Source organism: Xenopus laevis, chromosome 4L, assembly GCF_017654675.1.
Source record: "Xenopus laevis strain J_2021 chromosome 4L, Xenopus_laevis_v10.1, whole genome shotgun sequence".
NCBI classification, from domain to species: Eukaryota; Metazoa; Chordata; class Amphibia; order Anura; family Pipidae; genus Xenopus; species Xenopus laevis.
This window is the reverse complement of record NC_054377.1, coordinates 124,292,563-124,317,371: the sequence shown is the minus strand read 5'-3', so window position 1 is coordinate 124,317,371 and position 24,809 is coordinate 124,292,563. Positions and strand designations below refer to the sequence as shown.

Here is a 24,809-nt window from a genome sequence, read left to right as displayed (position 1 = left end):
TTTCTTTCATGCTGAATGATAAGAAATAGAAACAGGATATGATGGCATTCTTCATCATACTTCTGATTTTGCTTTCTGCCTGAAAACCCTTGATAGATATGTATTTAATTCCTGGCACTCTTCGTATGTTTGCCTCCGAGTTGGTACCTTAGGGCCTGTGAATTATTCAGCCTACTTATTCCTGCACAAATCAGCAGCTCTGCATGCAAGTATCATGAGTGTGCCCGGAAGCTTTCTAAGCCTGCAGATCTTTTTGATTCAATCATCTTTTCTGGTACGCAAAGCCTTAGAGACAGGTTGCTATAAGATAACTCCTTCTGAAACATAATATTATTAACCAGGTATTAGCACAAGTTGCTACCTTAGGAAAAAAGGCCAGTTTTACAGCAGGAGTAAAGTCATTTTTGTCCTTCCATTGACAGAAATTTGCCTTGGTAAAAGTACAAATTACATAGATCAGCTGACTGGTTTGGCTTGAACCTTTACTCTTGTCTAAAGCTGTCCATACATGGACCAATAATAGCTGCCGACAGACCGAGTCTGCAGCTTTTTGGCCCCTGTGTAGGGTCCTCGGATGGTCCGATGGGCTTTTCCAAACGATATATGGCAGAAACTCAGCCATTCATAGACAAGTTATATTCGTGGATAGTATAGTGCAAATGCAAATTGATAAAATGGTAGCAAAGTTGTGTATGATGCTTTTCACAAAAGGACTTGTGTCTTTTCACACTACTTAACATTTTGCACCAAGTAGCAATGCCCTGTTTCAGCTGCTCTGATGAATTTCATGCAAGTACTGGTAAGACCTGGAATTAAAACCACCCTTAAGTGGGTAGAACTATATCGAGGGGTAGAACTATAGTAGACCCTATGACTAGTGATGGGCGAATTTATTCGGCAGTCATGTATTCACGGCGAAAAAATTTGCTGCGACAAAAAAGTCGCTTGTGTAAAAATTTCACGCGTATTTAGACGCCCATTGATTTTAATGCATTTGGACAAAAAAGTCACACATTTAAAAATTGTCACTTGTATAAAAATTGTTGCGTGTCAAAATAATTTTGACACCCATTGACTTCAACGCGTTACCCAAATTTTTCAGAGTTTAACGAGTTTCGCAGAATGCAAACGGAACAGATTCTCCCATCACTACCTATGACTACAGGGGGTTCCCATGATACCCTAATTAAAGAGGTTGTTTATCTTTAAATGAGCATTTAATATGATGTAGAGAGTGATATTCTGAGACAATTTGTAAATGGTTTTCATTTTTTATTTTTTGTGGTTTGTGAGTTATTTAGTTTTTTATTCAGCAGCTCTCCAGTTTGCATTTTCAGCAATCTGGTTGCTAGGGTCAGAATTACTCCAGCAACCATGCTTTGGTTTGAATAAGAGACTGGAATATGAATAGGGAAGGGTCTGAATAGAAAGGTGAATAATAAAAACTAGCTTTAACAATACATTTGTAGCTTTACAGAGCATTTGTTTTTGTAGATGGGGTCAGTGACTCCCATTTAAAAGCTGGAAAGAGTCAGAAGAAGAAGGTAAATAATTAACATTCTAATAGTTAACCTGATGGCGAACCACCCTTTTAAATAACAGGTCAACTTTTATAGGGGGCCCTAATATTAATCTGCTGTGGAGCCCAGTAACATCCAGTTATGCAACTGGTTGTATCTACATCTTCAACTGATTTGTGCCCAGTGGATTGTAGGCTAATGCTGTTACTAAGACTTGAGCAAAAAGGGACACCATTGGTACACACATGCAGTGAGAATAATATGCCCTGCAACTTGCATGTGTTTTTTATGAAAGTGGATGCTAATTTGCATCCACATTGGTGAACTGCACACAATTTAGAGGAAAACTAATAAGCAGGAATGGGCAATTATACTGGAGGTTCATTGTGGGTAAAAAATATGCCAAACTGCACTTGGTATATAGATGAGCCCTTATATCACTCACTGGCATTGAGACATTATCTTTATTCTTGTACAAATCAACTATATTAAGGCACTTTTCGGTATATTAAGCTATTTTATTGGAACAGAGTTTCTCCATGTTTGTATCTAAATTATTCCGCAGTTATAGCCTTTTAGGGGGTACTTTGTGCAACTGATTTTATTGGTCCATTTTTCTTGGATGCCATTGAAAATGAAAAATCAATCCTACGGATTTGTTTGTGTAGATTAATATAACTGTCTACATTTGTCAGATCTTGGAAGAATTTTTTTTCCCCTTTTTCTTTCTCTCTGAAAACTAACCAATACATATGAATTATACACACAGTATGTCTGTTTTTTTTTATCATGCAATAACTTAGTATTCAGTAATATGCCTGGCTTGAAGCAGTTTTGTACATGTCATTTTTCAGAAACAACGAGAGCATTCCCTATACAGCTTACTCTATAAGTTACGTTGCTAGAGGCTGAGGGAGATTAAGTGATTTTCCCAAGGTCGTATGGAAGTGATACTGTAACCTAAGGCAGGGTTCCTTAAATGCATTAGAACAAAAAGATAGGGCTACCAGGCACTCACAAGGATCCACAGGGCCAAAAGTACAAGTCAAAAACATGATCATGATAATTAAAAGTATAAATGCATCTCCATTGCCCTACGCGTTTCGTACCTACATGACTAAAATCCCACCCACCTTTATACAGACAACAACCAATCAAAAATAACTTGCATGAAAAAAATGAAAAAAGAAACAGTTACATATTAAAATCAAAGTACACAACATACAACGTATTAAAGATGTAGAATAAAACCATTCCATGAAGAAACAACCATGTATGAGAAAGAAATTGCACATAGTAAAGAATTTCAAACATAGTTACATATCTCAATAGTAACATGAAACATCGAATTCAGAATTCATACCAAATGGTATCTGTGTGTTAAGGTTAAATATCCAAAAAACGTCTCTTTCATCAAGTAGCTTGGACAAATCTCCAGCTTGACTACCCACACTAAACCTTTCAATGTCCTGCACACTGAAGAATTTAGCATCCCCAGAATTACAAGAGTGGAAATGTTTTGAGACATTGGTGCCTTTGTGTATGTTGATATCAGATAAATGTTCCCTAATCCTTTCTTTTCATTTTCTTGTGGTTTGACCCACATACTCGGTCCTACATCTCAAACATGTAATGAGATAGATTCAATTCATAGTGTTACAATTAATGTACTGTCCGATTTTGTAGGTTTTTCCATCCATTGAGGCCACAGAAATGTCACCTTTGTTCATATGGGGGCAGGTGACACAGCGCTTATCTCCACATCTGTAGTTGCCTTTGATCGATGCCATCCCTCCCTTTCTTAGTCTGAATCATCCTAGATGACAACATGTTATTCAGAGTAATTCCCTTTCTTGTAACAAATCTGCAGCCTGAACCCAAAATCTTTCTTAATTTATCATCAGTCTTTAAAATGGGAACATTTTTCTCTATTTTACGTTTGATGCACGGGAATTGCGGGGTATAGGTCAATACGCACAATGTTTGGTCAAATGTTGGTGACAATTCATTCTGATCTCTGGAGTTTGGACTCCCTAGGGCAGTGATCCCCAACCCAGGGCCGCCATCAGAGGGGGACAGAGGGGAGTGTTGTCCTGGGCCCGGAGGATTTTAAGACTTGAGGTGGGCCCGACCATGCTGCTTGAATAGCTGGCCCCGCTGTCACTGAGCTGGAAACTTCAGAAGGGAGAGTGGGCGGGAGCCAGCATCTTCTAACTGCTCTGATTTGTCAGTCCCGGTTAAGCCCCATGGTGATTGGATGGTTGAAATTTAAACCCCCCCTCGTGCTTATCCAATCACCATACAAAATTACAGAGACTTACATTTCACTGGTAAATCAGAGCACAGGAAGCTGAAGACACAGACACCTGAGCTTCCCTGAACTCTGCAGCTGAAGTAAGTATACTTATTTTTTTTAATAACTTACAGGGGCCCTGGCTACAAATTTTTATGTAACCTGTAGAGACCCTGGCACCATTTTTTTTAATTTTACTTGTTGGGGCCCTGGCCACCAATTAGTTTTTATAACATATAGTGGCCCTGGCCACCAATTCTTTTTATATAACATATAGTGGCCCTGGCTACCAATTCTTTTTATATAACATATAGGGGCCCTGGCCACCATTTTTTTATGTAATCTGTAGGGACCCATGCCACTTATTTTCTATATAACTTGTTGGGGCCCTGACCACCAATTTTTTGATATAACTTGTTGGGGCCCGGGCCACCAATTTTTAATACAACTTGTAGGGGTCCTGCCCACCATTTTTTAAATATAACATGTAAGGGACCTGGCCACTATTTTTCTATATAACTTGTAGGGGCCAGCCACCAATTTTTATTTTATATGACTTGTAAGTGCTTGCCCAGGAATTTTGTTAATATAACTTTGTTATACTATGTTTTTATTTTTTTTTTAATAATTTGTAGGGGCCCAAGCACTAATGTTTTGTTTTATAACTTGTAGGGGAGTCCTGGCCACTAATGTTTTAATAACTTGTAGAGGGTGCTTCGTGGCCACCAATTTTTTTCATTAACTTGTAGGTGGGCCTTAAAAGTTTTAGCACTTGTGCCTGTGTACTGATGGGTGGGGAAGGGGGATGAGGAGGGCCCAAAAAATGTTGTTGCGGCCCAGTGATTTCTGATGGTAGCCCTGCCCAAACCAGTAGCTTGTGAGCAACATGTTGCTCTCCAACCATTTGGATATTGATCCCGGTGGCCTCAAAGCAGGAGCTTATGTTTGAATTCCAGGATTGGAGGAAAGTTTTGGTTGTATAAAAAACAGATGTACTGCCAAACAGAGCCTCAATGTATGTTGACATCCACATAGGGGCTACCAAATGGCCAATCACAGCACTTATTTGGCACCCCAAGAACATTTTTCATGCTAGCGTTGCTCCCCAACTCCTTTTACTTCTGAATGTTGCTCGCAGGTTCAAAAGGTTGGGGATCCCTGCCCTAGGGGTAGTGAGGGCCCTCCTAAAAGCCTCTATTAGCAGATTTAAGTTATAACCTCTATGTAAGAGTCTATCCCTTCATTATTTTGTTCTGTATATCAGTTTGCCACACCCTGAAGCTGGGGGTCTGAGTCTGGTGCACCTGGACCACATTATCAACTTGGTGAGCCATTTACTTTTTTATTCTGGAGCACCACTCATTTTTTTGTTGTTCCTTAAATGCCTTGTCATACACCCCCCCCCCCCCACTGACTTCATCCTCCATTTTTTATATCTTCTTCTCATTTATTTTTAGTAAAACACTTCTACATTTAAGATATAACCATGTGGAAGAATTATTTTTTATATTGTCTGTTTTCAGAGGGATAACAGCCGGCTATAAGAGTGGAAATTGCTCCATGAAACTTAATGCTGATGTAAACAAGAACAACAGCTAAAGCTAAGAATAAATAGGAAGCCTTTCCATGTTTTAAGAATAAATAGGATGGCTTTTCATGCTTTAGCAATACTAATGATTCTCTGTGTTGCTTCGCCACTAGATATTCTGTACATTTATGAGTATCTTCTAAAGGGCAGATCTATCAAACATTGAACTGAGTAATCCAGAAGGATTCCCAGCCGTTCAATATTTTCCCCGTTTATCAACACTTTCCTGACTGTCAGGAAAATGGACACATTTGTCAAAGCAGATCGATGTGTCAGTTTGGCAGAATGTGTTTAACTGCTTTGAGCAACCAACCACTATTTTACCACTATGGGGCAAATTGTGTAAAGGGAGAAGTGGCTAACGCTAGCGAAAATTCGCCAGCGTGATGTCATTTTGCCACTTCGCCGATTTACGAAGTCGCGCTCTGGCGAATGGACGTAACTATGCTAATTCCCTAAGTTGCAGATTTTCGTGAACGATACCTCTTCCGCCAGACTTTACTTCGCCACCTCAGACCAGTCGAAGTGCAATAGAGTAGATAGGGATTGGTCCAAAAAAATTTGAAGTCCCCAAAAACGCTGGCGTCTTTTACTTTTTTAAGGGTAATAGGCTGAAAAAGAGCAAATTTTTTTTTAGGGTACCCTCCTTACCCCCTACATTTGATAACATATGACACCTAAACTATACTGTGGGCACATGTGCAGGGCATTAGAATACATTTATTAAGGTTCCCTGGCCTTGTGTAATGTAATGTGTTTTCTGCTGTATATACGGCCATTGTACTTTAACTGCACGCCTTATACAAATTTCCTAGCATAACTTGGAACCGCTGATCGTAACATCTCTAGCGCAACTTGGCAAACGATTGGGAACTTGTGCACTCTACGCCTGACGAAGTCAACGCTGTCGCAACTTCGGAGGTAAGTAAATTTGCCCCATATGTGTGTTGGAGATGAGGGGCAGCATTGAGCATTACTCTGAATCATTAATCCCAGTAGAAATTTGGAAGCAGGGATTAAAGGGGCAATGTATCACCTTGTTCAACAAGTGTTTAACAGGACTTGTGCTGAACATACTTCTTGCTATTGTTTTAATCATGACAAATCTATATTCTTTGTTATTTCTTGAGCTAAACAGGAAAATTGAAGAGAAATTGATCCTTGCAAGGTACATGATTAGAATACTGGTATGCACTGGTCCTTTTATCCTTTGTTGTGACTGTTTTGTAAACAAGAGCCCATTACACAGGGGCATTATCTGTACACTGGCAATCTAATTACCTACCTTGCAAGGACCAAACCTGGAGGAATTGCACCACTGTTGTGGGTATACTGCCCATTTAAAGGACTAAAAAAGCATTTTAAATGTTTTGGTATATGCTGCGCTGGACTGTGTCACTCATAAAATTTCTTTTGTAAGGTTTGCCATATCTCACCCTTTGACATCTCGAATCTGGCTGCCAACTGTCAGGGGGCCTATCGGCTCCCAGTGGGAGAAGTCCAGACCAAGGAGGAAGCTTAGGGTTAAAGTCCAAGTTCTCAGTATCAAAAAGGGGTCAGGCATAAGCGTAGTCAAGTTCAGGCAAGAGTTCAACAGGGCAGGCAGCAAGAATCAGAATCAAAGTCAAGCCAAGGATCAGGAAGTCAGCAAAACAGCAATTCAGGAATTAAGGCAACCCAGGAACACGATACAGAAATTCCTATAATCGGGCATCAAACCTATGAGCTGGAAGTCCTTTTATTTTCAAAGTTCGTGCCGGATGCATGACGTCAACACCCAGGCACATGGATCATGGATGTGGCCATCTTTGAAGGGATTCCGAAAAAGACGGGAGCGCTAACGGGCACTCCTGACACCAACTTGGCAAAGAAGTATCAAAAATTACACAGGGCCACTGAAGCCTGACCAGCTGAATAGACAAGATGTCTGTGTGGAACACGTACAGTATCTATGCCCCATGTGAGGCATCAGAAAAGGGAAGTACCATGGCAACACCCTTGCTGGAACTGGAGGATGGAAAATTACTTAAGGTTGCCACCTTTCCCTGACCAGAAAGCCGCACAGGGGTTAAAGGTGACGTCACTGGGGTGTGGTTGTGATGTCACAGGGTGGGGTCATGACATTAATGGACTATGATGAAGTGATTGGTCAATCACTGCTTCAATTTAGGGGAGTCCTGCCATTTTATCTTAACTGTTGGCAACCCAAACAATTATATAAATACACAGTTTACTTGTATTTCTGCCTTTGGTTTAAAATCTATTAAGGACACTTTGCTCGTCCTGTAAGAATTCCACTGGAACAAGAAAACTAATTGAAAATGTAAAGCTGAAAATGTTTTGCTTAGTGGTAATCAGCATTGATAAATTTCCCCCTATATCCTCTGTCATGGTGGCTTGGTAGGTAGCAATGCTCCCTCGCAGGACTGGGGTTCTGAGTTTGATTTTGTCCTGGACCCTGCAGGTAGTTTGTATATTTTCCCATGGGTTTCTTGGTACTCATATTTCCTCCCACACTGTAAACAAATACAGGCAGATTAATTGGCTTCTGATAACTATAGTGTAAGGGACCTTAGGTTGCAAGCTCCAATATGGAAGGGGACATGCTGTTGAAATATGTTAGTGCTATAGAAATAACAGATTATAATATAGTCATCTTAGACCTATGTGACCCTCTATGAAGCAACAGAAGCTCAATAAAAGGCAAACTCTATTTAGCACTGATTACAATACGATGAGAGTGCTCAGTGGGCAGGCACATGCTATACAGAACCTTGCCATTTCTTGTAGTCTTATTAGGAAGATGAAGCTTTATAAGACTTCCCTTAGTGGTTTTGCACATAAAAGAAGAGCAACTCTTGTTGGTCACAGATAAAAGTACATATCATTTAGGCCTCTGTGAATATACTTTTAACAGTTGGTGGTATTTAAAAGTTAACGCAACGGAGTGTGTTCTTATACATCACAATAGTCTGCTTCACCAAACTGCTCATTAGCTCTAGAATGTCAATATCCATCCTCATTAGAGATTATACTCTAAGTCCACACAAACAAATCTTCATTAATTCATGCAGGAATCCAGACTTTGATAGATGCATAAATACCATCATCACTAAAGCCGTCATTAGGCAGTATATCACCTACAGTGCAAAGAATGGGAAAACTGGCTCATCAAGAAACGCAGCTGCTCCCTGCTCAGAATTCCACCAGCATGATGTTCACTATGGAAGTTATGCACTCACAGTATGGAGGCTCTTGGGAAAGGCAAGAGACTGGGAGTGCCATGCTTAAACCTGAGAAAATGCTGCCATGTCTTTAGCATCTGTACAGATTCCATTGTAAATTTGCTCTATAACTCAAAGAACAGGTCTGGAATCCAGTTGTTTATAATGCTAGAAACTCCCAATCCTCAACTTCAATATCTTCTTTCCTCACTGGGCCTTCAGCTGTCTGCAGTGTTTACTCATTGCAATACATCAAGGAACTCATTAATCCCTAAATATTTTCTCATAGGTGTTGTCTATATGTGTTTTCTATACTTATTGCAGTTGGACTTGGACCAATTGGCATTTATCTTAATTGGATCTTACTTGCCACATCCCGGTACCATCTTCAGTAAAACTAATATGTGTGCCACTTCCCATGTCTGCATTTAGATCCATCTGGATGCAAGAACAATCAGTCAAAATGCAATTATTAAGGAAACACCATTCTGAAAAAGCCCTTACAAGTCTTACAAGTCTCATCTTCTGTCAAACTGTCTGATCACTCAGTTGAGTCTGATTTCAATATCAATTTTGCTGTCTTTAGCCATTTTTTCCCTATTGTCTGAACAAATTTCTCTTCTGAGTTCATCTTAACAACATATTCCAAGCCACTTTACTGGTTGTATTGTATTAGAGTTTTTTTTTCTCCCTGATTGACCCTTACAGAATTAAAAAATATATACCTGTAATAGAAAAAATTAACATTTTACTTCTTGTTAAACTTAACACGTCTCAAGATAAAATGCCTGAAAGTGGCAGTGCTGAACTAGTATAAGAACTAGTCCATGAACAGCTGAACTGCTGAGTATAAAGGGCATAATAAACCATCCATAGGGACCTGCCTCTGTGCTGCTTCTTTCAAATTCTCTTGCCTTTGTGAATGCAAGCGTTACATGTGTGTTCATTCCGTGCCTGTTATGGATGAGATTGGCAGTTGACTTCACTCTTCCATTCTTTCATGATCTCATGCATCACTTGATGTAATGCGTGTGAAAAGGATATGGTTTAAATATGAATGCGATATGATGGACAAAGTAAGCTGTCGGACTAACTTTAGAACTTTACCCATCAAATGTAACCCTGTTTTATGGTGATTAGACGTGAGCTGCTAAAGTGGATCCAGCTGAGAGGTTATTCTGGGCTCTCTATCCAGAGAAAGAAGCAGAATTAAAACCAGACAAAAGGTGAGATGATACCAGAACTGCGGCTAGGAAAGGAACTGGACAGAAATAGTACTTCTTTCAAAGAATGCACTGAGACAAGAATATATTTCAAGCCTTGAGCTCTTCACGCTGATGGGTTGGTTAAAAAACATTTATTGGTATTTACATGTGAATGAGTGCTTGCATCTGAATTTGAACAAGGAACTCACTGATGGAATGTGTATCCGAGACCTGATGTCCACCAGGCATTTTGAGGTGCTCCAAAGTGCAGTGGATCATAAAGGACAGTAACAGTAAAAGGGGGGCCTGCCTAGGCCCAGACCTAAAAGTATGCCATAAAAACACCACCACAGTATTTTGGGTAGTAACCCAGGTTCCAGGTCCTGTGGGATATTCCAACAATAAGAATTGATCCACACTGAACCTCAAGGGTTTTAATCCCATTTACTCCTTGTGTTATAACTGTGACCGTGAATGGGAACTCACTTCTCAGTGTATGATTATTTGAGTAAAGAATGCGTATCTTATGCATCATCTGTTCTGAATACCACCCCTGAATATAAATGTACAGATATACACTAATACACCTTATTACATTGCTTTGATAGAACAATATGTAACCAGGACAACCTTTTAGCTGTTATATTTTTGTAAGGGTCACATTTAAGATGTGGTTACAATATCCACATGATATTATGTGAATTGTGAACCTATTTATGATCAGTATTTGAGTTTATGAAAATATTGAAATATCATTAATTGAAGCTGGAAGTTACTAAACATTGACATAGATCTTTAATATTATATACATTTGGAAATTTTATATATTTATCTATTGGTATAGTTTTTGTCAGTTTGTAATTATTTGAAGAATTTTATGAATCTCGGATATTATCTATGATGTAATTGACAATAATGGTTTAATTTGTCCATTTAAAACTATTATTGCTATAATTGATACATTTTTAAGGCATTTAAGTTAAAGGAGCCCTGCTAGATGTATACTGTATGTATATCTGGCTAATGATTGAAGCCTGATGTTTAGCTTCTTGATTGGTTTTATGTAATATTGATAGTTTTTATAGTCTTTAAATAGTTTGAGATGCTATGGCGTCTCACGGCCTATGATTAAGTACTGCCGGATACTAAATGTGTAAGGTGGAGTACAATGGGGTCTGTCCAGTGTCGGACTGTCCAGGGCTCCACTCCGGCCCCCCCACTCCCCTACTGTGGAGCGCTGAGCGGCTCCTTCATGCTCCTTTAAACAGCTTCACGCGAATGCGAAAACTGTGGCACTTGGTGCGCATGCGCTGCGCGGCACGGAAATTTTTTTTTCAACCAGAATATCGGGAGAGGGGGTCAGGCCTGGCGGGGGCTCATGAGGGTCAGGGTCCACCGGGATTTTTATCCGTATGTTCGCACACTCAAAACAGACACCATTTAGAGAAAAGGTGGTTCAAAAAAATAATTTTTACATTTATGCAGAGAAAAATATTTTACAACGCCATAATGCACATGGCATAATTGATACAATATTAAAAATAGCATACAATATCAACCACCCTTTGATTATACATAGCAAGCAAGATATTCACATTTGTTCCTGCACCTCTAATTACTTTTTGAAAGTTTTGGTGTGCCCTCCATTCGCTATTAACCCCACCGGGTTTTTTCCCAGTGTCCCACCGGGCCAGTCCGACACTGTATGTATTTTTGAGATGATATTTTGGATAAAGACTTTTTAATTTTTATATGTATAAATTTTATATATAAATTTTGAGTTACAGGATCATTTTTTGATGCCTGCCATTTAAGATGGACATACATTGAAAGATCTGCTTATTTGGTGATGTTGTCCACTTGACTAAGGGGATACAGTCTATCAGGACAAGGACTGCATCAATATGACAATGAGGTTCCTGCCCCAAGGGGATTTTATAAACCTGCTTGATTAACATCTGCCATTTTTTGACCAGATATTGACTGGGCACGACAGGCAGCAAACTAGGACTGATCAGGGACAGGCAAGATCCGGAACAAACAAGACAACTAGAAATTGCACCCAGGAACTATGGAAATAGACCTATATTGGGCAAAGAACATTTGGATGAGACTCCTTTAAATATTTGAAATTTGTGCCAAACTAGATGACGTCAGCAACACTCGTGCCAAAACCCTTAAGCGGTACGAATGTGCATCATTTGCATATCGACACGCAAGGAGGAGGAATCAGCGGGCATCCCCCCACCACTAGACCACCAGGTATTCTTACACATATATGAACCGATGAGCTCCCAAGTCAGTCTTATATTTATTGCCTTGAATCGGCAGCTTAAATCTGCCTGTGATACGGTGTATAGTAATACAGCACAATTTGTACAAAATAATATAGTGTTCCTTTGGTTTGTAATCATGCATTACTCTGTATTCCTAGAGAAATGGTGCAGGTGTTCTAGTCTTTGTTATCTCTTCAAGCGGTATCCAAACAATGACATTCCCATCCATCTGAGAGGGCATTCGCCCTTCTGTCTCCTAGTATGGCCTCTCCCTGTTGTACCTGAACTAATTCACAGGTCGTTCTCTTGAGTTAATATGCAACAAGCAGGTTCTGGTGCTCAACAGACCTGATAAGCCGAGTAAGAGGTGCATGGGTACATACACTGGGCTGCGTTAGTATTGAGACTATCACAGCTTCCCGTCTATTGACACAGAACCACAGTCAGAGCGTTTGCGCAATGCTATAGAATGGAAAGGTCAGGATCACATTGTCACAAGGGGTTTTGTGAGCAGTTAATCGTTTACCTGCTGTAACTGCTCTGGAATGTGCTTGTAAAAAAGGGAATAAATAAAGACATGTCCCCGATTCACAAAAGCTCATTCATTTATCAGAGAAATCAAGATATACTTTTATGCACGTTATTTTGTCCACAGACCTCTAATGTATTATGGCAGTGGCCTCCAACGACTGGGTAACACAAGCCAAAATAACAAATTATTCTGCCTAATGTTATTGGCTCTGTGCAACATTTACTGCTACATGCAGTGATATATTGGGATTTTATTCAGTTTGAAGCAAGGAAGGGCACAAAGAAACCAGCCCAGATCTTCAGCAAAAGAAGCATAAGGGGGTACTTAGGTACACAACAAGGGCCACAAATACAAGTAGACATTTTTTTCTATGAATATCATCATCTCCATATGCCCTATGCATTTTGTGCTGCTTTTATTCAGGCCACCCAGTGAGGACCATTAATGTACACTGGGTACATTTCACTAGAACAATCAGGGCCACCATCGATACATTTTGAAACATTTGAGCCCCACACAAGTTATTTGTCTGGGGCCCCCCATGAACACATAGTACCATATTTTTAGCCACATGTTTTCTATGCGCTACAGAGGGGAAGGCCAATTAACTGAAGGTTACAATAGTCAATACCTACTAACAACCAGTCATCAAGTATTTACTCTCATTGTTCTACCTGCATTTTCCTGAAAAAAGCTATTTGCTGATTGGATGATCTTACTATATGGGGCAGTGATGGGCGAATTTGTCCCGTTTCACTTCTGCGAAAAATTTGCGAATAGCTAATTTTGACGCATGTATCAATTTTGATGCCTGCATTAAAGTTAATGTTGACGCGCAACAGTTTTGACGCACGTGACTATTCCGACGTGCGTCCAAATTATTTTGACAACGCCAAATTTTCACTGGTGGATTTTCGACGAAGTTTCGCTAATTTATTCGCCACCAGCGATATGTGGAAATTTGCCTCAAATTTGCGCCCGATGAATTTATTCACCCATCACTTGATGGAGGCAAATTTGGCTAGTGTTAGTAAATGATCCCAGAATGATCAAGAGCCAGGATTTATATTGCTAGTACTGAAATTAAATTATGGAATGAATAGTGACTGTGCACCTATTAGGACAACCAAACTCAATGAAGCTACTTCACAACTACAGCAGGGGCACACGGGCAGATTCGGGGAGATTCAGTCGCCTGGTGGCTAATCGCCTCTTCTTTGGGGCGACAACTTTCCCCCCGAACTGTCTTCCCTCTGCTTTCCGCCTGCTATAATGCGAAAACACCAGCGCAATGGCACTCGCGGCACTTCGATTTCCGAAGTCGCCTGAAGTTACCTCACAAGGAAACTTAGGGTGGCTTCGGAAATCGAAGTGCTGCGAGTGCATTGCAGCAGGAGATTTTTCATTTTAGCAGGCGGAAGGCAGGGGAAAGGCAGTTCGGGTATTTTGTCGCCCCGAAGAAGAGGCGATTAGTTGTCAGGCGACGAAATCTCCCCAAATCTGCTCATGTGCCCTAACAGAAATTTAGTCTTATCAGTAGTGATGGGCGAATTTGTCCCGCTTTGCCACGAATTTCGCTAATTTCCTGCGAAATTCATGAAACTGGTGAAAAAATTCAAAAGTCAATGGGCGTCCGTTTATTGTCGCCAGCGTCAAAATCGGCACTAGCGTCAGAACTGTCGCCGTCAGCAAAATTTTTTCAAAATTTCGACTGCGAATTTTCATGGCAAATTTACGAATTTATTCGCCGGCGGCAAAACTGGAAAATTCGCCATGAATTTGCGCCTGGCGAATAAATTCGCTCATCACTACTTATCAAGTCTCATGTTTGCAGGTTATCTTTCCATAAATCAATGTTGGGTTCTAGAGATGCTGTTAAACTACAATTCCCAGAATCTCGCTGACACCCTAACACAGGAGTTGTAGTTAAATAACATCTGGAGGGCTGTAGGTTGCTCATCACTAACATAAATACGCAAATCCTGCCAGCCAACTGATTCATTGCTCCTGAGACAAAACTTAGTTTGAAGTAGTAAAAGAAAGGGGTAGGACATACATGATGAGCTGGATTTTTTTTTAAAGTGTAAAATGACGAACAGTTATTATCACACGTGACAGTACTAACATTCTTTCTACAGTTTAGCATTTGCTGGCCAAGTGGGACTACTAAGGAGCCTCTGATAAAGTGCCTTTCCTATCAACTGGCCCTGGTTATTAATAACTAGAAAATCTGTCCCCATTTCTATAATTGTAGTAAGATGGGAAGAAGCAGGATAGCTAATCCACTTCAAATGCCTTCTCTTGGTGCAGCACAAACGCACACCTACACAAAGTCTTGTAGAAATTAATGTAAATCCACTTATGGATCACACCGGAGGCCAAAACGCACAACGTCTACGTTTTTGTGGCAAGTACATGATGTGGTTTTGTTGTTTGCTTTACCAGGAAGGTCTGACAAGGGAGAATGCAGAAGGCAGCTCCTACATAATAGAATCTGATGACACGACTGCAGAGCCCACAGTTGTACTCAGACTCATATAAATACTTCTGAATCTCATTGTCATGGCGAGCAGTGTAGAGGCTGCCTTGCTAAGCCTGCTGTAGGCTCTTGCATAGGTTTATGTCATACCGCTATTCGGATTCCCTTCAGTTATTTCTGCAATTTATAGGTCAGTGTCAACTCAACCAGTTATTTAAATTTCTGATTCCCAAATGACGTGCTCAAAAAAAAAAAAATTGTCTAGTGACGAGCCCCAAGAGACCGGAGCAGGTCATTTGAGCGGTGAAATGCGCTGAGAAAAAGCAGCGAGCCACAGAAGGAAGCAGGTGGAAGAAATTCATTTGTCAATAAGCTTGTAATTACTTGTGGCTCTACACGCGGTAACTGGTAATGACCTGCTTCATCCGGGCTGCAGCTAGCATGGAATCCACAGAGGAAGGACATATTGCCCCAAATGTTATCACATTATATCACTTTAATACTATCTGCTTTATGACTGTTATGGAGGAACCAGAGCTAGAATTCTTATTTGTAATTATTCCTAAATAGCTAAGCAGTTACAAGAAACCAGAACATTTTAGGAAAATTATAGCTAAAAATGTAAGTTGATACCTTGAAAATATATTTAACGTTAACAAATATATATATTACACCGTCCAGACGTTCCTGGAGCTTACATTGTTTAAATTTGTATGTGTTGTTTCTTTGGGGCAATGCAGGGATTTTCCTTTTGTTCAGAACTCAATTCTCCAGTACTTTAATCACCTTTTTATATAGGGTTAATGGCGTAGTGGTAAAACAAGTTAAATATTTTTTGAATGATTACATTTTCCTGTGTAATAATAAAACAGTGCCTTGTACTTGATCCCAACTTAGATATAATTAATCCTTATTGGTGTCAAAAAATATTAATGGCTTTATTTTATACTTAAATGATTTTTTTTGTAGACTTAGGGGCGCATTTACTAAAACAAGAATTAATCGAATTTTTTTATGAAAACAAATCCGACCAAACTCCCTTCCACAATTTGAACTCATTTAGCAATAATTTTTCTTGAAAAATTCTGAAAGACAAAACATTACAACAAAATTGAGCATCAATTCGAATGTGCAAAAACTGGACTTTTGTGGATTGTTGGGCGAAAAACCCTCACATTTTTCAGATTATCCAGCACAGATCACGATGTCAAGAAACAACTTCAGGGACATCTGCCATTGACTTCTAAATGACCTCGACAGGTTTGAGTTGGTGTATTTTTGGATTCAAGTAATTGGGGGAGAACAAGGTGCTCCAGAATTAAATTAAATGTAAATTAACTCACCAAACAATGAAAGTGGTCCGGGTGCACCAGCCCCAGAGCGGTAGGGAGCGGTACAGCAGAGAATATGGCAGCAGATCCACAGGACCAAAGATGTTCAGTTAAAAAATAATTGTATTGGTAGAAAAGTTAAAAATATAGCTGCAGATGGAGATGCAGCTATATTTTTAACTTTTCTACCAATAAAATTATTTTTTAACTGAACATCTTTGGTCCTGTGGATCTGTTCGAGTGCCAGTCAGCTCTGCTTCCATATTCTCTGAATTTTTGGATTCACCTTTGGGGTATAATAAATCTTTAAAAATTAGAGTTTTTTTTTTCCATGAAAAATTGTAGTTTTCCTCCTAAAAACCTCAACCAGAAAAAAAATTAAGGTTTAATAAATGGGTCCCTAAAATTATGGGGATTCAAATTACAGAATAATCCCTTATCCAGATAACCCCAGGTCATGAGCATTCTGGATAACATCAAATACCTGTATTGGCAAATATCAATGTATCAGCTTTAGTTTTTTGAGAATATCTAGGAGTGCAAATCTGGCCCCTAAATCTCAACCAAATTACCTTCAAGCTGGGCTTCCAGGTGTATCTAGGAGAGCAAATTCTCTCCTAGATACATCTGGATTCCCAGCAAATTCTATCCTAGATACACCTGAAAGCCCAGCAAATTCTCTCCTAGATACACCTGGAATCCCAGCAAATTCTCTCCTAGATACACCCCAAAGCCCAGCAAATTCTCTCCTAGATCCACCTGGAAGCCCAGCAAATTCTCTCCTAGATACACCTGGAAGCCCAGCAAATTCTCTCCTAGATACACCTGGAATCCCAGCAAATTCTCTCCTAGATACACCTGGAAGCCCAGCAAATTCTCTCCTAGATACATCTGGATTCCCAGCAAATTCTATCCTAGATACACCTGAAAGCCCAGCAAATTCTCTCCTAGATACACCTGGAATCCCAGCAAATTCTCTCCTAGATACACCCCAAAGCCCAGCAAATTCTCTCCTAGATCCACCTGGAAGCCCAGCAAATTCTCTCCTAGATACACCTGGAAGCCCAGCAAATTCTCTCCTAGATACACCCCAAAGCCCAGCAAATTCTCTCCTAGATCCACCTGGAAGCCCAGCAAATTCTCTCCTAGATACACCTGGAAGCCCAGCAAATTCTCTCCTAGATACACCTGGAATCCCAGCAAATTCTCTCCTAGATACACCTGGAAGCCCAGCAAATTCTCTCCTAGATACACCTGGAATCCCAGCAAATTCTCTCCTAGATACACCTGGAAGCCCAGAAAATTCTCTCCTAGATACACCTGGAAGCCCAGCTTGAGGGTCATTCTCTGGCCATTCTCCCCAATGCTCATCCCAACTGGCCTTCAGGCTTAAATTCCCTTGCCACTGCTCCATGCACCCAGTTTGGGAACCACTGAACTAATGGCATATATACAACCTTTGATCTTTTAGTTAGGCAGTTAATGCAGCAAAACATTTTGATTTTTCAAGGATTACTTGTTAATGTATTTGATGGGAATTTCGGTGAGTATATCACACACAAATGAATCACAAAGAAAATAGTGTCAGGTGTGGGGTATTTCTTTTTGCATAATTATTGTGCACAAGCCAGACATTTCTTAACTATAATAGGACACAATCAAATGAGAAGTTAGCCAGTGTTTATAGTGAAAGACAGCAATACCCCAAAAAAATTCATAATTTCTACAAAGAAACTGGAGAGAATGGAACTGGAGACTGAAACTGCCCATTAAGCACAAATGATTCCTTCTTCGCCCATGCACCACACAACTTGCCCGACCAATGAGCCTCCATATAGCTGGTACAAAGAAGGGATGCGCTGAAGCCACAAGTTAATTCGGTATTTGGCTGAATCCTGCTATTTTTTGCAGGATTCAGATTCAGTCGAATCTAAGTGCTCAGCCAAACCAAACCCAAACCCTTAAACTCCGATGAGGTTTTTTTTAATGGCGATGATGATATAATACTGTAACTTTTCTCACATTTGAATTCACAAATAAGGGTTTAGATTCAGTTTGGTATGCGCTAAATAATGTTGAAGGATTTGGTATTTGCGAAATGCATTAGGTACACCCCTAGTACACTGATATCAACTTGGATCGTCTGTCCAACATTCCAGACGATCCAAGAGACACCTATGAAAAATACCCAACACACAGATACATATGGGGCAATGTAATACAACTTTGCTACTGGGCTAGAAACCAATCAGACATTTGCTTTCAAACAGCTGACAAGTCCATGCTTCTTACTGATTGGCTGCTATGAGTTACTAGATGACATTACATTAATATATTGTAGCATAGCCCTACACATTACATTAAGAATGCAGGTGTTGACCATAAAGAGCTAATCATGGCTCAAGCTACTTGATTCTTGATTCTAAAATAAAATCAAACTTAAATACAGAACACCTTCAAGACACACATGCTGTCTATGAACGAGCTAGGGATTGCCCCTTCTATGCCCCTTCTATGCACTGGACAGGAACAGGGCTCCCAACTGGCCTTTAGCACCAAAGAAAGTGCACATGATCTGCTTGAATAAGTCCTGCTGCAGGAGCATGCAGCACTGCCAGAAATAATGGGCATGATGTTGGCAGCAGAAGGGTAATCCCCTGGCACTCTGGTGCCTGTCATTTCTCTGCATGAATTATAGTCTGTGCTGGGTGACAACACACTGAGCAATGTGGATTTCCGAGCGCTCCATAACTCAGCATTACAGCTATCTGTCAGAATTCTAATGAGAGTTACAGTCACCTTCTCCCCTTCCCTTATGACAAAAGTCACTTTCTAAAAGTTAGAGCAGGGTTGGCGGTGCCTCTTTTGTAAGTTTCATTTGGCAACATTACTAAGTCAAAGGGGCCTGGAGCGAAGAAACTTCACAGAAAGAGAAAATTTTCCCTGCCCCATGGAAAATACATGGGGAGGCCTGAATTTATCTCATTATTTTCTGAAAAAATACTCCGACCAAATCTACACGGGTTTTTTCCCCTTGTTTATCAATAAATTTTCCCAAAAAAACCCCGAAAAAGTTGTGAAGAACTATAAATTTTTCTGATTTTCCACCCGAAAACTCAGATTCTTTCTGATTTTTGCATGGAAACCACGAAATCTTTGGAATATTGCACGAATCCCACTGATTTATATGCAACTTCGGCTGGTCTAAGATGCCCGATTTTCGGATTCCGACTTTTTCCATCGTCTGGGTATAATAAATCCGAAAACATTTTTTCGAATTATTGGCATTCGGAGTTTAATAAATAACCCCCTAAGTGTTTATATAACAGGCTCTCTACTTAAGCTTTGTTTTTTCTATCACCAAAAATGGTCACTATCAGCCAACCCCTAGCTTTTGTACAGCATCCATAATCTGTAACTTAAGTTTGCCTATTGACTGATACTGGCATTTGTAGTTCACAAATTATATAAATATGGGAGTGTGGTATCTCAGGGTATCAAGGGAGGATAACCTATGACATCCTGAGATGCTAGACTCCAATATTCCTTACAAAGGAGCACAGGCTGATTGTAATTGTGACTTGTCCACTTTTGATGACTAATTTTTGGGTAGAGACCAAGCCTTGCTGGAGTCCTCTTGACAAAAACGTTCTTCATCTGTAAATGATTACATATTACTTATAGTGTTATAATTGTTGATGGCTGTTGTAGAGATGCTGACAGTTGAGGACCTCAAATTTAAGGGGTTGTTCACCCCTAAGTTAACTTTTATGACGTAGAGAGTGATATTCTGAGACAGTTTGCAATTGGTTTTGATTTTTTATCATGTTAATTATGTTATTATGTTTTTTATTATTTATTGTGCTTTTTTTCTAATTAGCAGCTCTACAGTATGCAATATCAGTAATGTGATTGCAGGGTCCAGATGACCCTAACAACCATGCTATGATTTGAATAAGAGACTGGAATATGAATAGGAGAGGCCTGAATTGAAAAATGAGTAATAAAAAGTAGCACTAATAATATACAGTATTTGTCTTACTAAACATTCATTTTTAGATGGGGTCAGTGATCCCAGAAGAATTTAAAAAAAAACTATAAAAATATATATTGAAGGCCAATTGAAAAGTTGCTTAGAGTTGGCCATTATACACTGTAGCATACTAAAAGTTAACTTATAGATGAACCATCCTTTAAACGTTCCTTATTTAATATTGTATGATATCATTTTTGTCTCAGTGTGGGCCCAAACCTTCTAACCTTGCTAGGGTCCTTCCTTATTCTATAACTCCAACCCTGCATATAAGGGCATTTTATTTTTCTCAAATAGCTTATACAACCAAAGGCTACGGCTGCAGAAAGGCAGGAACCAGGAGATGGATCTGATAGTAGAATTTAGAAAGAAGCTATTAGAGGAATGTAGACTATGTATTTGCTGCTCTCTTACATAAACAGTTTTCAGCAACCGTGTAGGTTTGGGAACATTATTCTAGGTGACAGGTTTACTTTAGAGGGAGCTGCTTCTTTCAGAAGTGCCTTCTCAGCGCTCAAGGCATACTCCAGCGCCTCTCCTCCTAAATGCTGGTATCCCTGCACACTCTCCTCATACTCCCCTCTCCTGTGTATTTCATTCCTGTTACTTGGCTTCAGCAATAAAGGCAACCTGTGATATGACTCTGTTAGAAAAATCCAGCAATACAGCACACTTTTCTTTTGCTTATCAATACATAACAGGCCCTGGTATTTCAAGTACACAGGGGCCCAAACAAACCACACCAGCCCAATAAATAGTGACTGTCTATGTCAACTTACAGCAGCTCCTCTGACATTTGCAGGGTCAGGGCCCACCGGGGCTGCCACATCAGGGCCCCCCCACCCCCCCTAGGGCCCCCTCTCCAGTGGCAGTCCTCCCTCCCCAGCAAACCACCCTCTGCCCTCTCCCGTCCCCATCGGAGCATCCCTACTTCATGCAAGCGAGTGAGCAGATGGGGAAAGTGGACGGAGTAGGCGGGGCGAATGGGCGGAGTGTGCCAGAGGTCAGGAGTGGAGGGGGTCTGGGCCGGCGCACATATAAGTTTGATTGTGTGTGTGTATATATATTGCCCATCTTCTGCAAATTCTCAGCTGAAAATGCAGTTAGACCCATAATGCATTATTACCTCTCTCTCTTAGATCACAGTTCTGCCTTCTGTTTCTGTTCTCTGTAATGTTGATATGTAAGATCAATTGTATATTTTCATATCTGTCAGAGAGAAAATGTGCTATTAACTGTTTCTTAACAGCTTCAGGGATTGGCACAGAAAGTAAACACTCTCGTTGGTGTAATACAGAACCCGCTAGACTTCTCTTTAATCAAACCCACAGGCCTAAAGCTCGTGAACCCCAACTGCCAATAACCTCAGACCCTACTGCCCGAATACCTAAAACTATCAAAATCCAGCACCACAGAATGAATTCTCTTTAGTGGATTTTTCTTATTTCTGGTTACATTGCAGTTTCTGTTGGCTAGTTTGGTTATTTTATCTGAACTAGATGAGACTGCACAATGAGTGCTTCCAAAGCGACAGTAACATGTGCAGAAGCAGATCCAAACATTGCTAGAGGTAATGACTCAACAGTCGTAAAAAGTCATAGCCCTGATCTCAATCCAAAGGAGAATGTGGGTCAATACAACTATGGTGTCCAAGCCTCATCCTACTAACCTAGACCTTCAGAAGCAAATCTGCCTGGACCAATGGACCAAAATCATAAAGTCAGCTAGTATAGTTAGCTCCTCCTTCACTTTCTGCTGTTCAAATAATTGGGGTTGTTGTACCAAACAAACAGAACAAAAGAAAGGTGGCCATACAGTGTATTAGTATTGTGCCATCACTGCCCTTTTGCTCAATGTAGGGATCCCCAAATTTTTTTACCTTTGAGACACATTCAAATTTAAAAAAATGTTGGAATCAACACAAGTATGCTAAAAGTTCCTGGGTGACAATTATGGTCTGTGATTGGCTATTTGGTAGCCCCTATGTGGACTGACAGCCTAGAGGAGGCTTTGTTTGGCAGTACACATGGTTTTTATGCAACCAAAACTTGCCTCCAAGCCTGGAATTCAAAAATAAGCACCTGCTTTAAGGCCACTGGGAGCAACATCCAAGGGGTCAGTGAACAACTTGTTGCTCTCAAGCCGCTGGTTGGGGACTACTGATTCAATGGGATGGGCTGCCTTTAGGCCATCACTTGCTCCATCAAAATCTGATGCCCATGTAGGTTTCCTGCAGGTATATGTATGAGGTCACCAGATAATTACATCTTCCACTTGTGGTATCTGACCCAGGCACGCAATGCAGTCTAGATGAACTCACCACATTTGACACAGATCTAGTGGTTTGGAGAGCAGTTGACCACATCAGGCCATGTTTGCCGCCCTAAGAAACCCTTAAAAATCTTTAATAAACTATAAACCACTTGGGTGAATGTGAATGAATGATATCACTGAAAGGACTATTTGCATGTTGATAACAGATAGAAATAGCAGACAAAACAAAATTTTAGTTTTCCTTCAACAACTTAGGTAGCAAAGGGCATTTCAAAGAATTAGATAGGAGCAAAAAGGTTGTGGGTGACGGAGTGCCAAACATTCTGGTGGAGAATATATGCCACACACTTACAGTTACAGAATGCATTTTAGGTGTGTACTGATGTTCTCTCTAAATTGCTCCACGTATGTTGGCACCCTATGAAGGATAAGTATAAGGAGTTATTATTTCATGGTTATTAATTTCTGTCCCTACATGTTAGCTAGAACTTGGTCTGCAATGGATGCTGGGATTTAGAAGATAAAAGGCTGTATGTGTGACATGCCTGCTTTAATTAAAGTAATGCCCATTCTGCCTATGTGATCATGCAGCTTTATATGAGCAATATGAATCGCTGTTAATGCAATTGTCTATTGTTGTATGGGATACCATTAATATACAATTAAATATACGTGGATTTGACAGTGTATGTATGTGTGTGTAGTGTATGATAGTATATACATACATATATAAATGCAATTGTATTTTATATACTGTAGGTGCAGAATGTATTTACATGTAGCAGAATTTCCCTGTAAGTCCCTTCTTGTGCAATCCTAATTGTCTGACTGTTTTGATGGGAATTTGCTGACCCCCGCCCCCAAAGCCAATGCAAGAATAACAGTAGCACAATCATGCAATAACAGTGTGTAGCAGTTGAAATAAGCACTGTACCTTTCATGATTCTGCCTCCTTCAGGTTTTTTTTCTGTCCTCAGCACAAAGAAACGTGGTTAATAAGAAAGAGCCATGATGCTGAGAGCTGCCACATATAAAGGATTATTCTCTTTCCCCAAACATGCAGCTGTCTCCCACTCCTAACGCTCTCAGGCTCCCATCATAAGGAGAAAGAGGTGCTCTTCCTGCTGACAGCTAAACACCCAACCCGGCCAATCACCCTAATAGCTCCACTAGGATACTTAACTCTTACTGGCTGCTCCTTCCACTCTGCCAGCCAATGAGCAGGCTGCCTGCTTGCCTCAGCTGTCAAAATGTGAACTTCAAATGAAGCTGCATCCTTATCTATTTATACATAATAGAAATTATATTAGCTTCCCACCTTTCCAATTATTTCTCCTGTAGCCCAGTGACTTTTGTATTAACAACATGCTGTTTGCACAATTGCAGTAATCATGACTTATTCAGCATCAATAACTGCTAATGAGAAGAGATCAACATATAATGTACGAAAGGGGCTTACACTCCTAATTTAATCTCAGTAAAGCTGATAAACGGGTGACAGGCTAGTAATGTCTGGTATTCGGAGCAACCTTTACTGAGGCCCAGGACAAAGCACACCTTTGTATATAGGGATATCCAATCTTTCACGCTTCAGCTGTCAGTGGATGAAGGAAATTATGTTTAACCAATACAAAGGGCAATGACGCTATTTGCTATTTGCACACATTTTTGCTCTACTAAACGCTAAAAATACTGTGCCATAGACAATACTGAGAATTGTCTCCACTAAAACACTCAAATCATGTTCAAAAATTCCTTATTTGAGCAACTCAATGATTTGTGTGTTTTAACAGTGACAATTCTCAGTATTGTCAATTGTAGGTTATTTTCTAGTATTTAATAACAGGGAAAAGATCTAAGACACATATACCTGCTCTTCCATAGCCACAATCCCTTCCCAGAGACTATTATCCCACTGCTTCTATAGGCACCATCTCTCCCTACTATACCTGCTATCCCACAGTCACACTCGCTTCCCAGAGACTATTATCCCACTGTTACTATAGGCACCATCTCTCCCTACTATACCTGCTATCCCACAGTCACACTCCCTT

General features: G+C 40.2%; 1 protein-coding gene across 1 annotated transcript in view; it reads right to left on the bottom strand.

Annotated features, from left to right (window-relative positions):
- Window positions 1–23,817, bottom strand: part of dag1.L (dystroglycan 1 L homeolog) — a 160,888-nt gene extending 137,071 nt beyond the window's left edge. Inside the window, exon 1 of the mRNA XM_041589212.1 lies at window positions 23,690–23,817. The gene's annotated coding sequence lies outside the window, so the exon portion shown is untranslated. The remainder of the gene's footprint in view (window positions 1–23,689) is intronic.
- Between the last annotated feature and the right edge of the window lie 992 nt (window positions 23,818–24,809).